At 41.5% G+C, this 20,590-nt stretch overlaps 1 protein-coding gene across 1 annotated transcript in view; it reads right to left on the bottom strand.

The window, feature by feature from the left end:
- The window catches only part of Ush2a (usherin), a 678,886-nt gene that overhangs the window by 174,213 nt on the left and 484,083 nt on the right, over window positions 1-20,590 (bottom strand). The window lies entirely within an intron of this gene.

Genomic DNA, 20,590 nt, shown 5'->3' with positions numbered 1-20,590 from the left:
GAACAATTTCCTGCCTTTTCAATACATTACTATTCCATTTGCTGTGGTGAATGAGATCAGAAAAGTAAATCTGAGTACCCCAGTGACTCACATCTGTCATTGAGGCACTCAGGAAGCTGAGGCAGGGGGATAGCCATCAGTTCAGGTCAGTCTGAGTTTTCTCAAAATTCAAAACAGAAAAAGATCAATGTCCAGATTCACATGGAGACTGCCTCGACTCTAAGCACATGATGTCCACATAGTGTTTTCCATAAACAGAGAGTAGTTGCAATTTTGAAACATTACTCCAGAGAGTTGCCAGGTTTCTGAGACACAGTATGACCTTCTCTATGAAATGTAAAGTGATTATTATTCTCTTTGTCATAATTGTTTTTGAGAACTGAATGGAGTTCTGACACAAACGGCAATCTCCACTGTGCTACTCCAGAGTCTCTGGCTGGACGTTTAACCAGTCACATCAGGTGTAGTGTGCCTTGCACTTAGAGAATGTTCTTAAGGCACATGTGTCAAAGCAAGGCGAGCACACGTGAGCCTGGGCTGTGTCTCAAGGCATTGCTTTGGATTTGACTGTGTTTGTGTGTGTGTTATGTGCATCATGGAAGACAACTTTTGCCCATCTGTCATGTGGGAGTCATTGGCATCAAACTTAGGTCATCAGGCATGGCAGCAGGTACCTCAACCACTGAGCCACTTCAATGGCCCAACATCACGTCTTAGCCATAAAAGTTTCCCAATAACTTATACTGAGCACTAATTTTCAGCCACTAGGCAGACTCATTAATTTTTAAACCATCTTTGGTTTAGGCTCTGAACAGCACCCTCAGCGACTGTACTTCTAGAAACTTGGTTAGGTGCAAACATATTTCTGAAAAGGCAGCAGTCAAGAGAAACCTTGACATTTTATTAGACTGAAGAAGTTAGCTTTCCATTCTCTAGGGAGTGTACACATAGTATATCCTGCAGTGACCCTGTAGAGAGTAAACTGTGTCACTATGCTGGGTTCTTTCAAAGGCCAATCCAGCCACTGCTATTTTCACAGGGATCCAACTTTCAAGTCAGCTCTGTTGTGCAGACCCCACAGCTATGTCCACTGTGTCAGTGAATTACAGAAATGACCGTGCTCCGTGAGTGTGGCTGGGAGTCGGGTACCCGTGCATATGGGCACATGTGTGTGCAGAGGACAAAGGCCAACCTCAGGTGTCATTCCTCAGGAGTGTCTCACCTTCAGTTCAAGAAATGGTATGTCACTGGACCTGAGGCTCACTGACTAGGCTCGGCTGGCTGGTCAGTAAGCCCCATGGCCACCATGTCTCTTTGTGAGGGTGCTGGCGAGCCAACTTATGTCCCCATGATTTTACAACAAGTACTCAACCAGCTGAGCTATCGTCTATTCACCGAAGACTTCATTTAAGTGACAGTCTGAGAGGGCAGGGATTGAAATTCACATTAATAGTCTTTGATAGACACCACTAGGGGTATGCACACAAAAGAACACTTTGGGGCCAGGCATTCCAACTGGACACTTCTTTTTAAGTCTGTAACTTGGTAATATAGTTATTGTTCTAGTTCTGCTATATTGCATAGTAATATGTCTACCCCTGTAACAATCTGTCAGTTCTGTTAAACATGGAAGCTAGGAAGCAGGGTGAACACAGTTTCTTACTAGCTAACTTTGCCTGGGTAGATGCTGAAACACCGTATGTCAGGTAGAAGGACTTAGGCTTTACAGTGACACTTTATTACTGTATTCTAATATTTGATCATCATTTGTAAAAATAGCATATTGGAGCCACAAGGGGAAAAACTCATAGGTTTCAGTACCTCTGACTAAACTCCTATAGATTAAAAAGCTTTGGATTTCTGATCCACCTAAGACAGGCCTCAACTAAATGTGGATATTTTTGCCACTCATTCATGTATCATCCACTCTCCTCAACAATATTCTAGACCGTGTTACCAGATATGGTGAGAATACTTTAGATATAAAACTTTAAGAATGTATTTTGATGAAATGTTGACTTTTGATTTTGAGTCATGTCATTGAGTATTTAACTGCTCTTAATGTTTATTAAGAACTACACCAAGCAAGAAAAGAAAAGGCAGATAAAACATAGATATATGATGTGAGCTGTGAAATGATAAAGTCAAATATTTTCATTTTTAAAAATCACATAAACCAGACGTTCTAGACCACCCGAGAAGGTATCATGGCAGACGTGAATGGGAATATAAATACACAGTCAAGAAGACAGAGGGGATGCTGGGAAGGAGCAGTACAGGCGAAATAAGATGACAGTAGAATCCACTTAACATGCAGACAGGCAGCCAGCAATGCAGCTACCCTCCTGAGTGAGATCACATCTCAGCTACTACACACATTATACCATAAGAAGAAATTTACTGAAGCCTTCAACCGTCCCATGGGCAGTTTGAGAGTGAAGTAGGGTAACTGCTAAGTGCCACTACTTCTAAAAACATGTAGCCCCTTCCGAGTTGATAACCTGGTTGAATAAAATCAGGAATGAGGAGGAGTGAGAGTGAGCACCAGTGCTCTGACAGGAGGTGTGAGCGTCACACTTCTTCATTCAGGTAGTGCCCCAGAGGGGACTGCTAGGTGATGAGTTTATCAGCTTGAGAGTTCCTTCAAAGGCAACATCAAGATTCTGTGAACACCAGCAGTTCATTCTCCTAACCAATCCGAATAAACAGACTTTGGGAAGTTTTCCAAAGTTTAAACTTATCAAATACGTACTAAATATCTAATGCAAACCAGGCACCATTCTGGCTTTATCATTAAAAGAGATGAATAATGTCCCTTTGAACATTAAAGTTACATTTTGCTGGAGGGGGATGAGCCATTAACACTATGTGAATAACTAATGCCTCAAGTTATGGTCGGAGGAGGTTAGGGTCTTCTGTGCAGAAACACAAAGGGGGGTTGAAACAAAGTGATGGAGTTACAGCAGACTGATCAGGGTTGCACATCATCCATATGCTAGACTTGTGCGGAAAAGGAGGTCAAATAATCCAGTAGCCCTGGAGTATACTGAGCGAGAGACAGAATGTTAGAAAACAAGACAGAGTGGCTGCTGGTGGTAGGCTGAGCTGGAGCTTGCCAACTGTGCAGGATTTTATAGGCTAAGAAAATAAATTTGGATTTGTTTTTGAGTGTGTTGGAAAACCGTTGGAAATCTCTGAGCCAAGCTAGGAGAGGGGAGTTATTTACATAACGTTCCCATTCCTTACTCCCACCCCTATCCCCAACATTTCCTAGGCTCTGGAAACAGGCTCCAAGTATATCATGCAGAGAGAGTGAAAACAGAGAAATTGGCAGTCCTTGCTTCCCGTGGTTCGTGTCTGAAGCATGGAAGAAGTAACTCGTTGGAGTGGAGTGTGGCTAGGTGACAGTCTGATAGAGGAATTGGCTTGGCAATTGATCATAGAAGATGATGCTTGCCTCTCTGTTAGAGCATGCTGCTGGCCAGAGGTGGAGCACACTGGCTTTGCGCTGATGATGACTTTGTATAGACAACACAAAGTTAGGTTTAGCATGGTAGAGTTGAGCAAAGTCCATTAGCTGAGTGGTTGACAGGCAAGATGGGAGCCTAGGCTACCTTGAAGGAACTTAACCAAGGATGGCAGCCTTGTGGGATGAGTGAGATCTCCCCCCGCCCCACCAGGTGATTTGTCTTTTGGCCCCACAGCCATTAACAGTAGAGATCACTCCACGTATTAAGAGATCTGGTTATGTGAAGATCTTCTTGGGGACTTTGCAAGGGAAACATATACTGTCCAAAGAGCTTCATCCGATAGCCAGGGTCAGTGATGGGCAGTGACAGTAGCCAGTGAGTGACACAGGAAGGAAACACACTGGACAAAGAGTAAGAAGTAAGCAAGACCAAGGAGCAGGGAATATAAGCTGGATCAAGCAATCAGGGCTGGGTCAAGGAAACAAGCTTTGAGGTGGACAGGAGCCTAATATTTTTGCTAGCTATGGAATGAAACATGTAATTGCTGATCATATATATTAATCACCAAAAAGAGAAATAATTTGGAAGCCGTAAGATGACAACATCTGAGGGGTAGCTTGCAAATCGTTCCTCTCTAAATCTAACTGAATTTGGGTAGCTTTCACACCGGTTCTATAAACTGAAGTAGTGAAGACTGGAGGAGGAGGATGGCAACAGACATGGAGAAGAGCCACACATTAGATGTTGGTTCTTGCCTGGCAGCAAGGCAACTGAATTTGATGCTTAATGAACTTGGTCATAAAAGTAGCCTTATCAGGCCAATAAGGTGGCTAGAGCAGATGCAGGCTCTTACATCAACCTGGGCTGGATTCCATCTCTGGAACTAACATGCTAGAAGAGAGAACTGACTCTGGTAAGCTGTGCTTTGGGCACCTCATGTGTGCTCTGGCAAGTGCACACTTAACCTCCCCCCCACACACACACACCCCTAATTTAAAAGGGAGTTTAAGTGGAGTTACCCTGCAGTGGGGAACAATGCATCTCCTGGATGCATGGGCAAACAAAGCGCAGTGCTAAATACAGGTTAGCTTGGTTCAAGTTGCTGGTCACTGAAATCTCTTCCACCCTTCTGCAACTATAGGCTAGTGCCATTGCCCCCGTTACCCTGAGAACGCGGTGATACGAACTTACACTGAACACACCACACTTGAATCATAGAGACGGAGACGTCTACCTGGCCCTGGCCTGGAAGCTTCCTTCTCTCTGGCCATCAAGCTGGCACTGACCTGGCCAGCTTTCCTACTGCTGGAAGGTTCTATGAGTGTTACCATGGAGAAAAGTCATCTACTGTCTTGCCCAGCTCTTAACTCTGTGGGTTCCAATAATGACTGTCATGACAAGATGTACCCACTGGTGTGATTACGGCATCAGTGTTATGGCAGTAACCAATCAACTGCTTTCTGACTGTATTTAAAGTCCTTTTCACAAGAATGAACTGTTTATTGGACCCAGGCTGGTAACTGGCTAGGTCAGCAGATTTGGGAAGAACCTAACACTCTCACTCTGGCAAATGGTTGTGGTAATAACTGACCCCTTCTGTTCACACCCACAGGTCAGTGTATCCCTCGGCCCTCAGCAGGGAGGCTTCTTTTGCAGAAGAATGGTGACTAATACAGAGATCCATGCTGTGAGCAGAAAGAGGATAAGGAATCTGTGAAGTGCTTAGCTCTAAATGAGACACCTAACTAATCATAGCATCTTTCCCTCAGGGCTCAGAGACCAGACCAGAAGAGGAGGTAGGAAGATTGTAGGATCCAGAAGCAGTGAATGAATGTCTGTGGTGAATTATTTGTTGGGCATGACAAAGCCACACACATGTTAACTCATAGTGGCTGTGACTGCACACGCAAGACCTGTATAGGATGAATGAATCCTCACCAAAATTCAAGCAAAACCAAGGGAGGTACTCATAAGATCCTAATCCTGAGAAGCTGTGGGCCATTGTCAGAAGCCAGGGGAGGTAGTGGAAGATTTCTTCAGAGACGCAGCCCCCGAAAGGCCACCGATGCTCCATTAGATTAGGCACACACAGGAAACACTACATAGATTCTGTGAGTTTTACAAAAGAGAAAGGCTGTGAGACTTGGAGAGAAGAGTGACAGTGGAGCGGTTAGGGGAGCAACTGGAAGAGAGGAAATGGGGATGTGTAGATCCAAAACCATTATGTCCATGCATGAAACTCAATGAAAAATTTAAAAAGATGAAAATATTAAGTACATGAACTTTTTAGGTGTGGGATGAGGGTGCGTTTGCAGGAAAAGATGACCAGAATGAACCAAAAGTTAATTTTTTTTACTGCTGTGAACAGACACCATGACAAAGGCAACTCTTATAAGGACAACATTTAATTGGGACTGGCTTACAGGTTCAGAGGTTCACTGCATTATCATCAAGACAGGAGCATGGCAGCATCCTGGCAAGCATGGTGCAGGAGGAGCTGAGAGTTCTACATCTTCATCTGAAGGCTGCTAGGAGAAGACTGGCTTCTAGGCAGCTAGGATGAGGGTCTTAGAGCCCACACCCACAATGACACACCCAGGCCAACAAGGTCACACCTACTCCAATAAGGCCACACCTCCTAAGAGTGTCATTTCCTGGGACAAGCCTATACAAGCCACCACACAGTCCTAGCCACTTGTTGACTGGACTCCAGCAGAGTTTCCTTTCTTCTGCCCACTGTTGAACTCAGTTACAGACGTGACAAAAGGCATCACATGAGAAAATCCACAGATAGTTGGATGTACAGGCATGGTTCAGGGACACAGCAGGGTCAGGGGTCATGAGGGCACCTTGACTCATGAAACGCTGAGAGTGTTTATACTCTCTGAATAGGGAATGCATCTTTCTGTTGATGCCACCCTGTAATTAATGAGTGCGCTAGCAAATGAACCCAGACATGGGTTTCAGAGAGCGTGAAATGGGTGAGTCATCTACAGTCGAGGGAGGAGGAAGGGGTGGACACAAAGGCTGCCTCAGTGACTGAGCTGCTTAGCCAGTGGGTGTTCAGGGAGGAGAAGGGAGCACACGCATACATGTGCAGGTGACAGAGCATCAGGAGGAAGTTCCGAAAACCACTGTGGTGTCACAGACATTGAGTTCTGTGCCACAGTACTGAGCCTACCCCAGATCCTCTGCCTGGAGAGCCTTCTGCATACATTCTAAAGATTCAAACAGAAATTCTGAATTAAAAGTAACTTCCAACTGTCTATATTAGCAAGTTTAGAGCAGCGTTTCTCAGACTGTGGATCACCACCTCTTTGGCAAACCTACATCTTTAAAAAATAGTTACAATGCATAACAATAATATCTAATGTCCAGTTATGAAGTAGCAACATGAGAAACTGTATTAAAGGGTTGCAGCACTAGGAAGTCTGAGAAGCGCTGGTTGAGGACATGGGATAGAGATACAATTTAATAGGTTGCATCTCATATTTTCTCTATTGAAATAACTGAAAACATAGGTTTAATACACAGCACATGTATGTTTGTGAAACTGTAAATTACCACCTCCAGTTCAGGCTCTGAGCCACTGAAAAGAATTAGAAAAAATGCCGGGTAGAGTCTCTGCTACCTAAAGCACAGTATTAAAGTCTAGGAGCCTCTCCGTTTCTCCTCACACAAGAGGAGAAGGAAGTTCTGTAAGCCATGGCCTCTCCCACCAGCCTCAGCTCTGAGTTAAGTAATTTGAAAATGCCCTGGGATTTATGCACAGTCCTCCTGGTTTCACTCCTTTGGAAGAATGTGGCCTGTAACTGTTCCTATCATAACAATGACTGAAATGTTGCATTATAAAAATATTATGGGCTTCACTTAGTATCTCCAGGCAAAAACGAAAACAATTATTTTGTAAGCATCCCAAGGACGATATACCTCAAACACAGCACCAGCGGTTCAGCCTCAAACCAATGTGGTCTCAATTAAAGGCAATAAAAGATGAGGCCTGGGCTCTCTCTTGCCTTTCCCTGGAGCTCCATGCTTGGAAACCATGGGCTTCTGCAGACTGGCAGCGTCGGGAAAACCCTTGTTCCTTATGTTTTTTCTCAGCTTCTCCTCTTATGGAGACAGCATAAGCAAACGTCCCAGGCAGTCCTGTACCCAGGGAAGCTGTTGGTTGGAGTGCTTGTCATATTTCAATCAAAGAGGGGGCCAGCCTGTCCTCACCACCCAGTGCTGTCTCTACAGTCTCAAGGACCAGAATTAATGAATTAGCTATTGATTAAATTCCACTCTAGCAAATCCTCCAAGGCAAATAAATGAACTACCCAGGGCACGTGTAGGCCGTGGCCAGACATGTCTGGGGTATCGATCAGTAGTTAGTATTCTTTGGGGACACCGAAGCAGCCGATGATAAGATGACAGGAAGGGAACGTGCAGGGTGGAAGCAAGCTCGTTTCTAAAGGGGCAGATCGGGAAGCTACCATGGTCCATATGATCTTTCTGCATGCATGTGTGCCTCTGGGGTGGGGATCACGGCAAGAACACGCACTACAGATGATGCAGTCAAAACCACCACCGTGTAAGTTAAGGTCAAAGACAAGGATGCATTCCAGGCATCTAATCAAATGGGCGCATGTGATAACTGTATGCCGGTAGAGTAAATCAGAGTTAACTTTTGCTGACATTGCATTTTATTAAAGGGGGGGGGGCATCGAGAAGGTATGCTTTATAAGAAGCCAAGTTATTTGTCATGTTCTAGAGGTGAAGTCAATCTACTGACATTTTTCTGAGTGAATTTCACATATGATTTTTTTGTATATTGCTAACATAAAAGAGACTTTAAAAACACAAATTAGAAATATAATTAACGAATATTCAATGCCAGAGAGTATAAAGAAATCACACAGATGATGTTATGCACATACGAGGCTAACTGCTTTGGTGCTGGTGGGCTTTGATGGATGGTTTGGCAGCCTGTACCCCTCCTTGCAGCCTTGCCTTTGGGAACTGGAACTCTGCCACAACGGTTCATTTTAAGAAAGAAAACATTTTACATGCCAACATTTTGTTGTGAATGGTGTCTTTCAAAAAAAAATTTTTTTTTGTTAGATCTCTGGCTGAAGGAAGGAAAATAAAACCAGCTAAAGGCATTGCAATAAAGAAAACTACAGTGAAGAGAGGCATCCAGTGCTGATGAGCATGGAGTAAAGCTACTGTGCCCCTCTCTCTATGTATCACAGTGGGCAAGTCTGCACATATCGCTATCTGAGAACTCTGGGATGTGACCATGGCAGTAACAACAGGAAAGGCGTCAAGTCCTGAAGAGCTTATGTCAGCAAAGTTCTCCCCGTTTTACCTTAACCTCCACATGTAACCCAAGGACACTGTGAGGCAGAGAGCCATGGACATGAAGCCTGAAAGACCAGCAAGCTTTGTCAACCTTTTTGGCAGGACACTGCAGAGGGAAAGGCTTGTGCAGGACAAAGCGTGGGACAAATCCTCATTCTGTTCTGTTCCCTCATTTTTCTTCATGGCCCTGCCAGAAGGATGGACCTTGTCAGGGGAAGCACCATTGCTGCTCTAGCCTAAGAGGAATCAGAAAGGCCAAGGACATTCAGAGGAACCAGAAAAGGGACCCCTGGGGCCCAGAGAATAAACTCACAGAGGGAGATCTTTGCTGTTTCCTGCTTGCTTTCTCCTCATTCCCTCCAAAGTGGCATCAGTTGTGCAAACTGCGAGGAAGCCAGAAGGCAGAAATCCCAGAGAAAATAACATTTCAGCCAAAGATCCAGGAAAAGAAGCACAAGAAAGACCCGGGGCTCGATAGAAGATTCAGAAACAAAGTAATAAACATTCAGAGTCAACTTTGACTGGCGTGTTCCTGGGAGTGTCACACATGTGAGGACATGCTTCATCACCTGAACCTTTCTACAGTGGCCCTGTCAAGTCCTGAGTGAGCCATGGGGAAAGGTGTACATAGAGCAGAATGAGCTGGGTGCTAAGTTACTGACAGAGAAGCAGAAATATTTTAGCCTAAACTTAACCAAATGTTAACCACAGGTAGAAGAGAATGAATTTGTCTTTACAGGCTATGAACAAAGTTATTTTACCACAGCCTAATGTTTAAAAATGATTTTAGGAAAACGATCTCATCATCCTAAACGATACTAATGAAATCTGGGATGGTTAAATGCACATCAGGTCCTATGGGGATAAAAACAAGAAAAATTATGAGGGCTATAAAGGGTTAACCACAAAACGAGAAAAGGGTTAGTTTATCATGTCAGTAAAGCACAGTCTTCATGTATGTATTTGGTAACAACACATCAAATGTATAAGGTAAAACCAATGTACCTGTCGTTGTCACAATAAACATCTCTCACCTCAAATAATAGAGGCAGTAGTTTCTTTTATAAATGAAATGGTCATGGCCTGAGAACACACAGGTTACCCCAAATTTCCCATTCCAGTGTAGCAGTAGGTCACTGAAGTTCTAACCAGTTAGTAGCCTTATAGAAAAACCACTGTAAGGCATGGCTTCTTTTCAGGAGTTTCCCTTCACACATCCAAAGCAGCAACAGAAAAGAATATAGTTATATGTAGAGACAACACCGCTCCTCTGACAATAATTGACAGAACAACACAGCAAGTCAGTAAGTTTATAGCTAATCCGAAGTCACCAAGACTCAGCCTCTTCTACCCAAAATTTACAAAATACACCCATCACAGAGGCATACTCATGCTCTTCAAGTGCAACTGGTCTGCATTTAATAACTAAGATAGATTGTATCTGTGCCCTGTAACAAACCTTAACTCATGTAAGAGAAATGAAAAATCACAAACCAATGTCCCTAGAACACATGAGAATTAAACTAAAAATCCGTATTAAGTGCATGAAAAAACAAAACAAAACAAAAACCCCTTTAAAGTATTTAATTTATCTCCTTGTGAACAATCTATAGGGAAGTAAGGTCCAACCATAAGTAAAAAGTAGTTGAATAGATGAGAGTGTCTCATCTTACAGTGTACTCTGCCTAAACCAGAGGAAACCTTAAAGCAACAGCCTCTTTACTTCCTCTCATACCAATGAAGCAAGCTGCTCTCTGAGGAAACAGTAAAAAAGCAAAAAGGAAGAGAAAAACAGTCTAGAGCAGAATAATCTGGAGTAGTGAACAGAAAATAATATTTCAAAAAAGCAATGAAGAATATCCTATGCCACAACGCTATATACCCAAATACCATAGGGAGAGAGCTGGTCTCCCAGGAGTGCCAAGACAATCCCTGAGCACAGGTAAGACCACTTCTACTCTAAATTCTGCCCCGAGAGGGGCCCACTGAGAGCCACCAGGACACAGGAACCAAGGAACAGCAGGGAACGAGATTCTTCCGGTTTCCATCTGGGTCCTGGAGCTGACCCTATGCCACATAACTCTCCATATCCAAATTCATCCTGGAGAGAACTGGACTCCTAGGAGTACTGACACACAGCCATGCAGGAAGGACAAGCCACAGTCAGAGACAGCAAGACCAGCTAACACCAGAGAAAACAAGATGGTGAGAGGCAAGGGCAAGAACATAAGCAACAGAAACCAAGGCTACTTGGCATCATCAGAACCCAGTACTCCTACTACTACAGTGAGCCCTGAATATCAAAAACATACCAGAGAAGCAAGACTCTGATTTAAAAGAAACACAGGAGAACACAGGTAAACAGGTAGAAGCCCTTAAAGAGGAAACATAAAAATACCTTAAAGAATTATAGGAAAACACAACCAAACAGGAGAAGGAATTGAAAAAACAATCCAGGATCTAAAAATGGAACTAGAAACAATAAAGAAATGACAATGGGAGACAACCCTAGAGATAGAAAACCTAGGAAAGAAATCAGGAACCATAGATGTGAGCATCACGAACAGAATACAAGAGATAGAAGAGAGAATCTCAGGTGCAGAAGACAACATAGAAAACATTGACACACAGTCAAAGAAAATGCAAAATGCAAAAAGCTCCTAACCCAAAACATCCAGGAAATCCAGGACACAATGAGAAGACCAAACCTAAGGATAATAGGNAAATATCTTCAACAAAATTATAGAAGAAAACTTCCCAAACCTAAAGAAAGAGATGCCCATGAACATACAAGAAGCCTACAGAACTCCAAATAGCCTGGATCAGAAAAGAAATTCCTCCCATCACATAATAGTCAAACCCCAAATGTGTTAAACAAAGATAGAATATTAAAAGCAGTAAGGGAGACACATAAAGTAAAATATAAAGGCAGACCTATCCGAATTATACCAGACTTCTCAACAGAGACTATGAAATCTAGAAGATCCTGGGCATATGTCATACAGACCCTGAAAGTACACAAATGCCAGCTCCGGCTACTATACCCAGCAAAACTCTCAAGTACCATAGAGGGAGAAACCAAAGTATTCCACAATAAAACCAAATTTACACAATATCTTTCCACAAATCCAGCCCTACAGAGGANAATAGATGGAAAACTCCAAAACAAGGAGGGAAACAACACCCTAGAAAAAGCAAGAAAGTAATCTTCTTTCAACAAAACCAAAAGAAGGTAGCCATACAAACAAAAATAACATCAGAAACAACAGGAACCAAAAATCACTATTCCTTAATATCTCTTAACATCAATGGGCTGAGTTCCCCAATAAAAAGACATAGACTACAGACTGGATACATAAAGAGGATCCAGCATTTTTCTGCGTACAGGAAACACACCTCAGTGTCAAAGACAGATACTACCTCAGAGTAAGATGCTGAAAAACAAATTTCTAAGCAAATGGTGCCAAGAAACAAGCTGGAATAGTCATTCTAATGTTAAATAAAATCAACTTTAACCAAAGTTATCGAAAAGGATAAGGAAGGACAATTCACACTCAAAGAAAAAAAAAATCTACCAAGAACAACGCTCAATTCTGAACATCTATGCTCCAAATGTAAGGGCACCCACATTCATAAAAGAAACCTTACTAAAGCCCGAAGCACACTTTGCACCTCACACAATAATAGAGGGAGATTTCAACTCCCCATTCGCATCAATGAGTAGATCGTGGAAATACAAACTAAATAGAGATACATCGAAACTAACACAAGTTATGGACCAAATGGATTTAACAGATATCTATAGAACATTTCATCCTAAAACAAAAGAATATGCTTTCATCTCAGCACCTCCTGGTACTTTCACCAAAATTGACCATAAAATCAGTCACAAAACAGGTCTCAACAGATACAAGAAGATTGAAATAATCCCATGCATCCTCTCAGATCACCACAGACTAAGGCTGGTCTTCACCACCACCACCACCATCACCACCACCACTAACAACAAAATACAGAGAGCCCACATACATATGGAAGCTGAACAATGCTCTTCTCAGTGATAAGTTGGTCAAGGAAGAAATAAAGAAATTATAGACTTTTTAGAATTTAATGAAAATGAAGGTACAACATACCCTAACTTATGGGACACAATGAAAGCATTCCTAAAAGAAAAACTCAGCTCTGAGTGTCTCCAAAAAAGACAGACAGACAGACAGAGAGAGAGAGAGAGAGAGAGAGAGAGAGAGAGAGAGAGAGAATAAGAGAATACACTTGCAACTTAGCAGCACACCTGAAAGCTCTAGAATAAAAAGAAAAGAAAATACACACAAGAGGAGCAGACGGCAGGAAATAATCACTCAGGGCTGAAATCAACCAAGTAGAAACAAAAAGAATGATACAAAGAATCAGCCAAACCAAGAGCTGGTTCTTTGACAAAATCAACAAGATAGATAAACCTTTAGCCAGACTAACCAGAGGACACAGAGACAGTATCCAAATTAACAAAATCAGAAATGAAAAGAGAGATATAACAACAGAAACTGAGGAAATTCAAAGTCATCAGATCCTACTATAAAAGTCTATATTCAACACACCTGGAAAATCTGGATAAAATGCACAATTTTCTAGAAGATACCAAATACCAAAGTCAAATCAGGACCAGATAAACCTTCTAAACAGTCCTATTACCCCTAAAGAAGTAGAAGCAGTCATTAAAAGTCTCCCAACCAAAAAAAGCCCAGAAGCAGATGGGGTTAGTGCAGAATTCTATCAAACCTTCAAAGAAGACCTAATTTTAATACTCTTCAACTTATTCCACAAAATAGAAACAGAAGGAACACTACCCAATTCATTCTAGGAAGCCACAGTTAGGCTGCGTATTCTCCCATAGAGATGGAATGATTGATTTCTATCTAATCAAGATCTTGTCACAATTTCCTTTTATAGAGGACTTCATAAGAGATTTTTCTCTACTTCTATCATGTTTAGTGTTCCAAATAGATTTTAAAAACTGGTTGAGTGCATATTACTTTTAGCTTCAGAAGATATTATGTATATTTAAGAGGCATTTAACTATTATAAATTATTTTGATGAAAAAAATCCCTCCCAAACAATAAAGATTCTTCCCCACTCTGTAGGCCCCCTTGGTACTTGGCTGATGGTGCCCTTCGTAAAAAGAATAGGCTGTAGTTTCAAGAGATCCTGTTTATCAAGTGTTGGTCTAAATGCCTTAGCTGGAGAGGTCCTGTTCAGAAGGTCCTTGCCTGCCAGTGAGTTTAAGTGTATTCCCCACTTTCTCCCTCTATTAGATGTCTTCTCATATATCTGATCACATGTCTATCTATCATCAGGTCCTAGGTTGAGGATGTGGCTCAATTCACAGTTGAGTTTTGTACAAGGTGAGAGTTACAGATCTACTTTCCTTCTTTGACATGTAGGTATCTCCAGTTTGAATAGCACCATTTGTTAAAGAAGTCATCTTTTCTCCAGTATGCAATTTTGATCTCTTTGTCAAAAAGTCAGTTGGCAATAAGTTTATGTCCTTATATGTGGTTCCTCAATTCTATTTCTCTGACCCATGTGTCTGTGTTTAAACCAAATACCGTGCCTTTCTTCTTTTTCATTACAATAGCTCTGCAGTATAATCTGAAATCTGGGATGTAGATAGCTCCAGCAGGTGTCTTTTTTCTTTAATTATTCAGGATTGTTTGGGATATTCTTGTTTTTTGATCCCCTCCCCTAAATTTAAAACCATCCTTTCAAATTCTGGGCAGAATTGTGTTGGAATTTTAATAGGAATGATGTTGAATCAGTAAGACTGCTTCCAGTAGGAACCCTATAAAGACACTGAGAGTGTAAGAGGAGACTGTGACTGCCCACACAGAGACCACAATTTGTCAAGCTGCAGAGATCATGGAGTACTTCATTCTAAATGGGACACCTGTGTCCCTTTCACCCCTTTCTCAAGGCTCAGGGACCATTGTAGAAGAGAGATTGGAAAGATCTTAAGAGTCAGAAGCAGTGGATGACTAAAGAAAACAGTGTTTTCCAGACACAACAGGGTGGCTATACATTAAAAACCCAGTGGTTGTGCTAGCCTGTGCAAGCTCAAGCCAGATAAATTCCCAGCGTGAAGAAGGAAGCTTGAAGCCCCACCTTTATCTGAAGAAGTATTGGTAAAAGACAGTTTTGAAGAGAGGGGACTGGGTAGAGGTAGTTTTCTTAAAGGGTGTAGCCTCGAGTAGGTTAACCATGTTCTAGTGGACAGCCACACTGCTGAATACATTTTCACAGCAGAGCCTGGGCACAGAGTTGGCTGGGTGGTGAAGTAGGTGAGTCTGGGAAGAGCTAGGGGAGGAGAGGTTGAACATGATAAAAACACATTGTGTGACATTATCAAAGAACTAACAAAAAACCCATAAAATATCAATAAAACCAAGACAATCTAAATTAGAAGCCTTGAAGAAGACTCTACCACAGAAGGAAATAAATCAACACATATACTGCAAACAGAATTCTGCTCTTAAAGCTGACATATTGTCTGAAATTGACCAACTCTTTGCACAGCCAAGTTAAAAGAAAAAGCTGAGTTGGAAAGAAACAGCTAGAAAAATTACAAATAGCTAGGAAACTTGCATTCCAAGTTAAAGGTTTTTCTCCAAGAAAAACTCAAGGCAAGAGTGGGTTTGATTGGTAAATTTCACCAACATTTAAGAAGTATATAATAACGTCTTAGGAAATTCCTCTGCAAAATAAAGAAAGGAGTAGCCCTCAAGTCATTCTATAGAGACAGAATCAGCAAGGCAGTCAAGCAAGCTATAGGCACTGCTAAAAGGAAAGGCACGAGGAAGCAGTTCTGTGAGAGAGGCAGAAACATATGCAGACTCAAGCCAGCAGCTCCCAGCAACATGTGAAACACAGCACAGCAAAGCAGGGCTTAGCCAGAGAAAGCTGACTGCTGAATGTCTTCGCAATTAGCACATACTTAGTCACCCAAAAAATGTGAAATGTGGGAAAATATGTAATGCGCAATTTTATACATATTTATAACAATAACTCTCAAAGAGTGAGTACCAAAAGATAATTCCTCCACCTGATAAAAGCTTTCTCCCTACATTTCATAGGCGACAAACAACATCCTTAGTGCTAAAGGGCTGAAAGCTTTGTTTTGCAGATCAGTGTAGATTTAAGGAATCTAGGATACCATGCCCAAGGCTCATAATGAGTGTAGTAAGGTTGCTGAACACAGTTTTATTATATAAAAATCAATGGTGTTTCTACATGCCAATAACGAACAATTAAATTTTAATTTGCTTAAAGGAACATTAATAATGGCACCCCTAAAAGGAAACAATTAGGCACAAATCTAATAAAACACCTTCACTACTGTGTACTGAGCTCTATCAAATGTTGATGAAATGGATGTATCAAACACATAAGCAATTTACTTGCCTAACACTTGAAAGATTAGATACTATTGAGATACAATTTTCTTCAGGTCGACTCACAGTCTTAATGTAGTCCTAATTAAAACCACAGAGATTTTTGTAGATGTTAGAAACTGTTTCCAAAATCTCTTTGGAAAAACAGAATTAAAAGAAAAAACTAAAACAAGCTGTCAGAAGATCAAACCGAATAGTCAGACTGTATGTTTTCATAGGTCACACAAATCCATTACAATCAGCATGGGGAAGCGTGCTTTGGGAGGGTTGATAGACATATTGATAAATTCAATAGAAGATTCAAAAGTACTCTCTAGAATGTGTTCATATTCCCTTTCACAGCATTCTAAAATATTCAGCAGAAAAAAATACTCACTGTAATAAATTGTGTTGCAGCAACAAAATACTTAGTTAAAAAATAACAGAAAATACAAATAATACTAACTTTGTCCCACACACCAGTTTTAATTACAGATGTAAATCCAAAATATAAACAGAAAACTGTTTTAGGAGAAGAAAGATAGGAGGAATATAATTTGTATTTTTGGAGTTTTGGCTTTTTTCCTTGACCCAGGATCCCATACAGCCCAAGATGGTCTTGAACTTGTGGTATAGTAGAGAAGTTTCCAAGCTCAAACACAGCAGAGCTCTAGTGTTAACACCAGAGGTAGAAGCCAGACCAAGAAGAAAAGGCAAAGCCAATGACCCTGACATTGAAGGCTTTTGCTTTGTAAAAACTACTATTAAGTGACTTGAGAAGATTCCCTACTGTGGCTTGGCGGCCCACACCTGTAATTCCAGCACTTGGGAGGCTGAGACAGGAGGATGAGAAGTTCAAGGTCTCCCTAGGTGTGGTGTTTTGAACAGACATGGCCCCTATAGACTCACATATTTGAATGCTTGATCACTTGGGAGTGGCATACTTGACAGGGATTAGATGTGGCCTTGTTGGAGGTGTCACTTGGAGGTGAGATTTGGGGGTTCAAATGCTCAAGCCAGGCTCAGTGTCTTTCTTTCTTCTTGCTGCCTGCTGATTGGATGTGGAACCCCAGCTACCTCCCCAGCATCAGGTCTGCCTGTCTGCTGTCATGCTAATGTTGATAATAGACAACCATAGAAACTCTAAGCCAGCCTCAATTAAATGCTTTCCTTTAAATAATCGCCATGGCCATGATGTCTCCTCACAGCAATAGAACACCAACTAGACTAAGACACTATGCTACACACAGCAAATTTGAAGCCAGTTGGGATCATAAGACTACATGAGACATTGGTCTCAGAACAGAACAGAACAACCCCCCCCCCCCTTCCCAAACTCTAAGACAAGCCATAGACTGGAGAAAACATCAGCTGCAAGATATTAGACAGAAATAATTTCCAAATATATATGTATATAACTATATGAAAAAACTGGACAAATCTAATAAGAAAATAGTGAATGCAATTAAACTAGCAATGGATTCACAAGGATTTCCATCAGTTAGGTAATTGACAAATAATGTAAGAAAAGATAACTGGTCTCATCAAACATTAGGGAAATGCAAAGTAGAATTATAGTAATATATCACCTCATACCTATTAAGATAGCGGTAAATGAGGAGAGAAGGACCCCATATACCAAAAAATTCTATTAAAAACATTAGACCTTCCCCCCATTTGACACCCCCACATATTGGTCGGGAGTAGAAGATACTGAGAATGCTTTTTGAAAGCATTTACTAGGCCATGTGACTCAGCAGCCCATGACTCAGCAGCCAGTGACTCGACAGCCACGTGACCTGGCAGCCATGTGACTCAGCAGCCACATGACTCAGTGGCCTATGACTCTTTGGTTACTTTTTCTCTTCAGTGATGTTCAGGCTATTCTCAATTATATATCTTAGTGCATCCGAACTTTCCCAGCTTTCCCTCTTCTGTTCTTACTGCATTTTCGGAAACAGCATCTCAGAGTTTCTCCTGAAGTTTCACCCCAGTGTTCACATTTCTGACACCCACAATGTCCCTTCTTCTACCATCAATGACTCCTTTTATTTTTCTGGTTTTTTGTCTCCTTGACAGAGGCTTTCCTCTTCTTTTAGATTGTGTGTTTTCTGCACAAACACTCTTTGTGTTTATCAAGTAATTTTCTGTGTTTATCTTGGTCCTTTTCCAACTTGAAGAGGGATGTGCCCACCCATATAAAGCTGGCTTGGAGCTTCAGAAATTTCACGGGTGACTGAGCAGCACGGCATTCCTTCCCATTGGATACCTGAAGTACAAACTATTATTTATATCTTTTGGAAGGCCCCATATTCTATTATATGGAAGTATTTTATATTATGTGATTTATTGTTTTCCAGATAAAAATTAGCAGTTTCTTAGAAGAGGGCATTTCTGATTAACTACTTGACATAGAGAACGGAGCTAGAGAACATAGCCAAATTCTGTGTTCACACTGTAGTCTTGACCTCTGATTTTACCTCTCTGCTATTCTGTGCCTGGTCCCCCAGTTCCTAAGTTTCCCTAGTGATTAACTGACTAATCTCTTGATAGGTGGACTGGACCACATGACAGAAGAGAAACACTTGGATATGTCTGCAGGGAAAGGGACCTTGTGTACCAGCCACTTTGGAATGTAGATTTTCAGCTAGGTTTACCTTTGACCTTTAGGACATCTACCCACCACTCCATAGTGGTCTCCTGTTTCTCTAGTCCCAAATTTTCCTCAGAAAATAAGTTTGTTTCATATCATTATTTTGTCTCCAATGTACAACTTTAACTGTTACAAACAATTTGCTTCTTCTGTATAAGTTCTGCTTCCAGAGCTATGCTAAGCACTGGTTTGTGAAGGTGCCTCCTCTTCCACTGTGTACACCCTGTGGTGCTGTGTTCATCTGAAAGGTCTTGCATCAACTTCTTACACTGGGAAGAGTCAGTCTTGACTTCCAGCCATTGTCCCTCTGTATTTATCAGTAGTGATCCCCATAAAGGACAAAATAAAATCATGGCACCCAAGACACACTCCTTTAGTTTCTTATAAATCTTAGAGACAACATTTTGATGGGTGTAAATATACAGTTTGAGGCACAGTTCTTTGTCATTCAGAGTGTAGTTATTTTCAGAGTTTAAGAACGGACTCAGTTCTATCCTGCAAGATTCCTTCTAGTCCTTATAATCCTCAACAGAGCATGGGATTTTCTGCTGTATGGATATACTGCACATTGTCAATATTGACAGTATTTTCAATATTTCAGTTTTGCAAATATTTAGTTTCCCACCCTGCTATAGGATGGAAATTTGCTAATTTAAAATTTTATCTTGCCTTTGGAATTGTTTTTGCTTCCTATTTTATTATAATCACAAATATATTTGATTAGACAATAAATAGAAGTCTCTAATGGCCAATTAACTTGCTACACAGCAAGCACCTAGTCCTGGTGTACATGGCAAAAATGGATGGGAAAGAATAGTGTTAATTAGAACATCCAAAATTAGACAGGAGTGTACAGGTTTTTTATTTGAAAACACACTTAAGACAAGGTACAATGTTAACATGAGTAGCTAATATCCAGTTACTTGTGTTTGCTAATTGATAAAATTATGATTTGCTAAATTCAATATATCTATTTTCATACAGATGGGAAAAAATAAAAAAAACACAAAATGAAAAACAGAACAAAAACCCAGAGTCATCCAGCTGTTCTGGCTGAACCTATCATCCTGGACACACACAGTGGTGGGCAGAGTCACTCTACCTTTATTTTGGTGAATGGTGATCTGTCTCATTAGGGTCAAAGCATGATAAGGGGCCAGCCACACACATTTCCTTTTTCAGCTTCACAGAATACAGAGGGATCAGCAATATCAACTTAACCTCTATACTTAGAAGGAACATTAAAGGCTCCGGTGCACACAGGCTCCGGTCGTTGCCAGGGAGAGGGTGGACTGCAGAAGGGACACAGCTTCTGGGACCCTGTTTCTGGCTCCAGACATCTGGGCACCATCCCCACCAGAGGAGAGGTGTCTGCCTGGGAGTGCTCTCACTGCCTGAGCTGGTAAGGGAGTCATCTTTGCTCTGGTTTGCCCAGGCTCCAGTCTGCACTGGTGAGAGTGTAGACGACAGTAGCTACACAGCTTTGGGACAGACAGAAGCAATCTAGCTTCTGGGACAGACCCTGTTTCAGGCTCCAGAGCAATTTGACAACAAAAGGAGATCAAGGGGGCTACAAATTGGTAAGGAAGAAGTCAAAATAATCATTATTTGCAGATGATATGATGGTATACATAAGTGACCCTAAAAAGTCCACCAGAGAACTCCTAAACCTGATAAACAGCTTCAGTGCAGTAGCTGG

Source organism: Mus pahari, chromosome 5 (assembly GCF_900095145.1).
Source record: "Mus pahari chromosome 5, PAHARI_EIJ_v1.1, whole genome shotgun sequence".
In the NCBI taxonomy this organism is placed as follows: Eukaryota; Metazoa; Chordata; class Mammalia; order Rodentia; family Muridae; genus Mus; species Mus pahari.
This window is presented reverse-complemented; position numbering and strand designations above follow the sequence as displayed.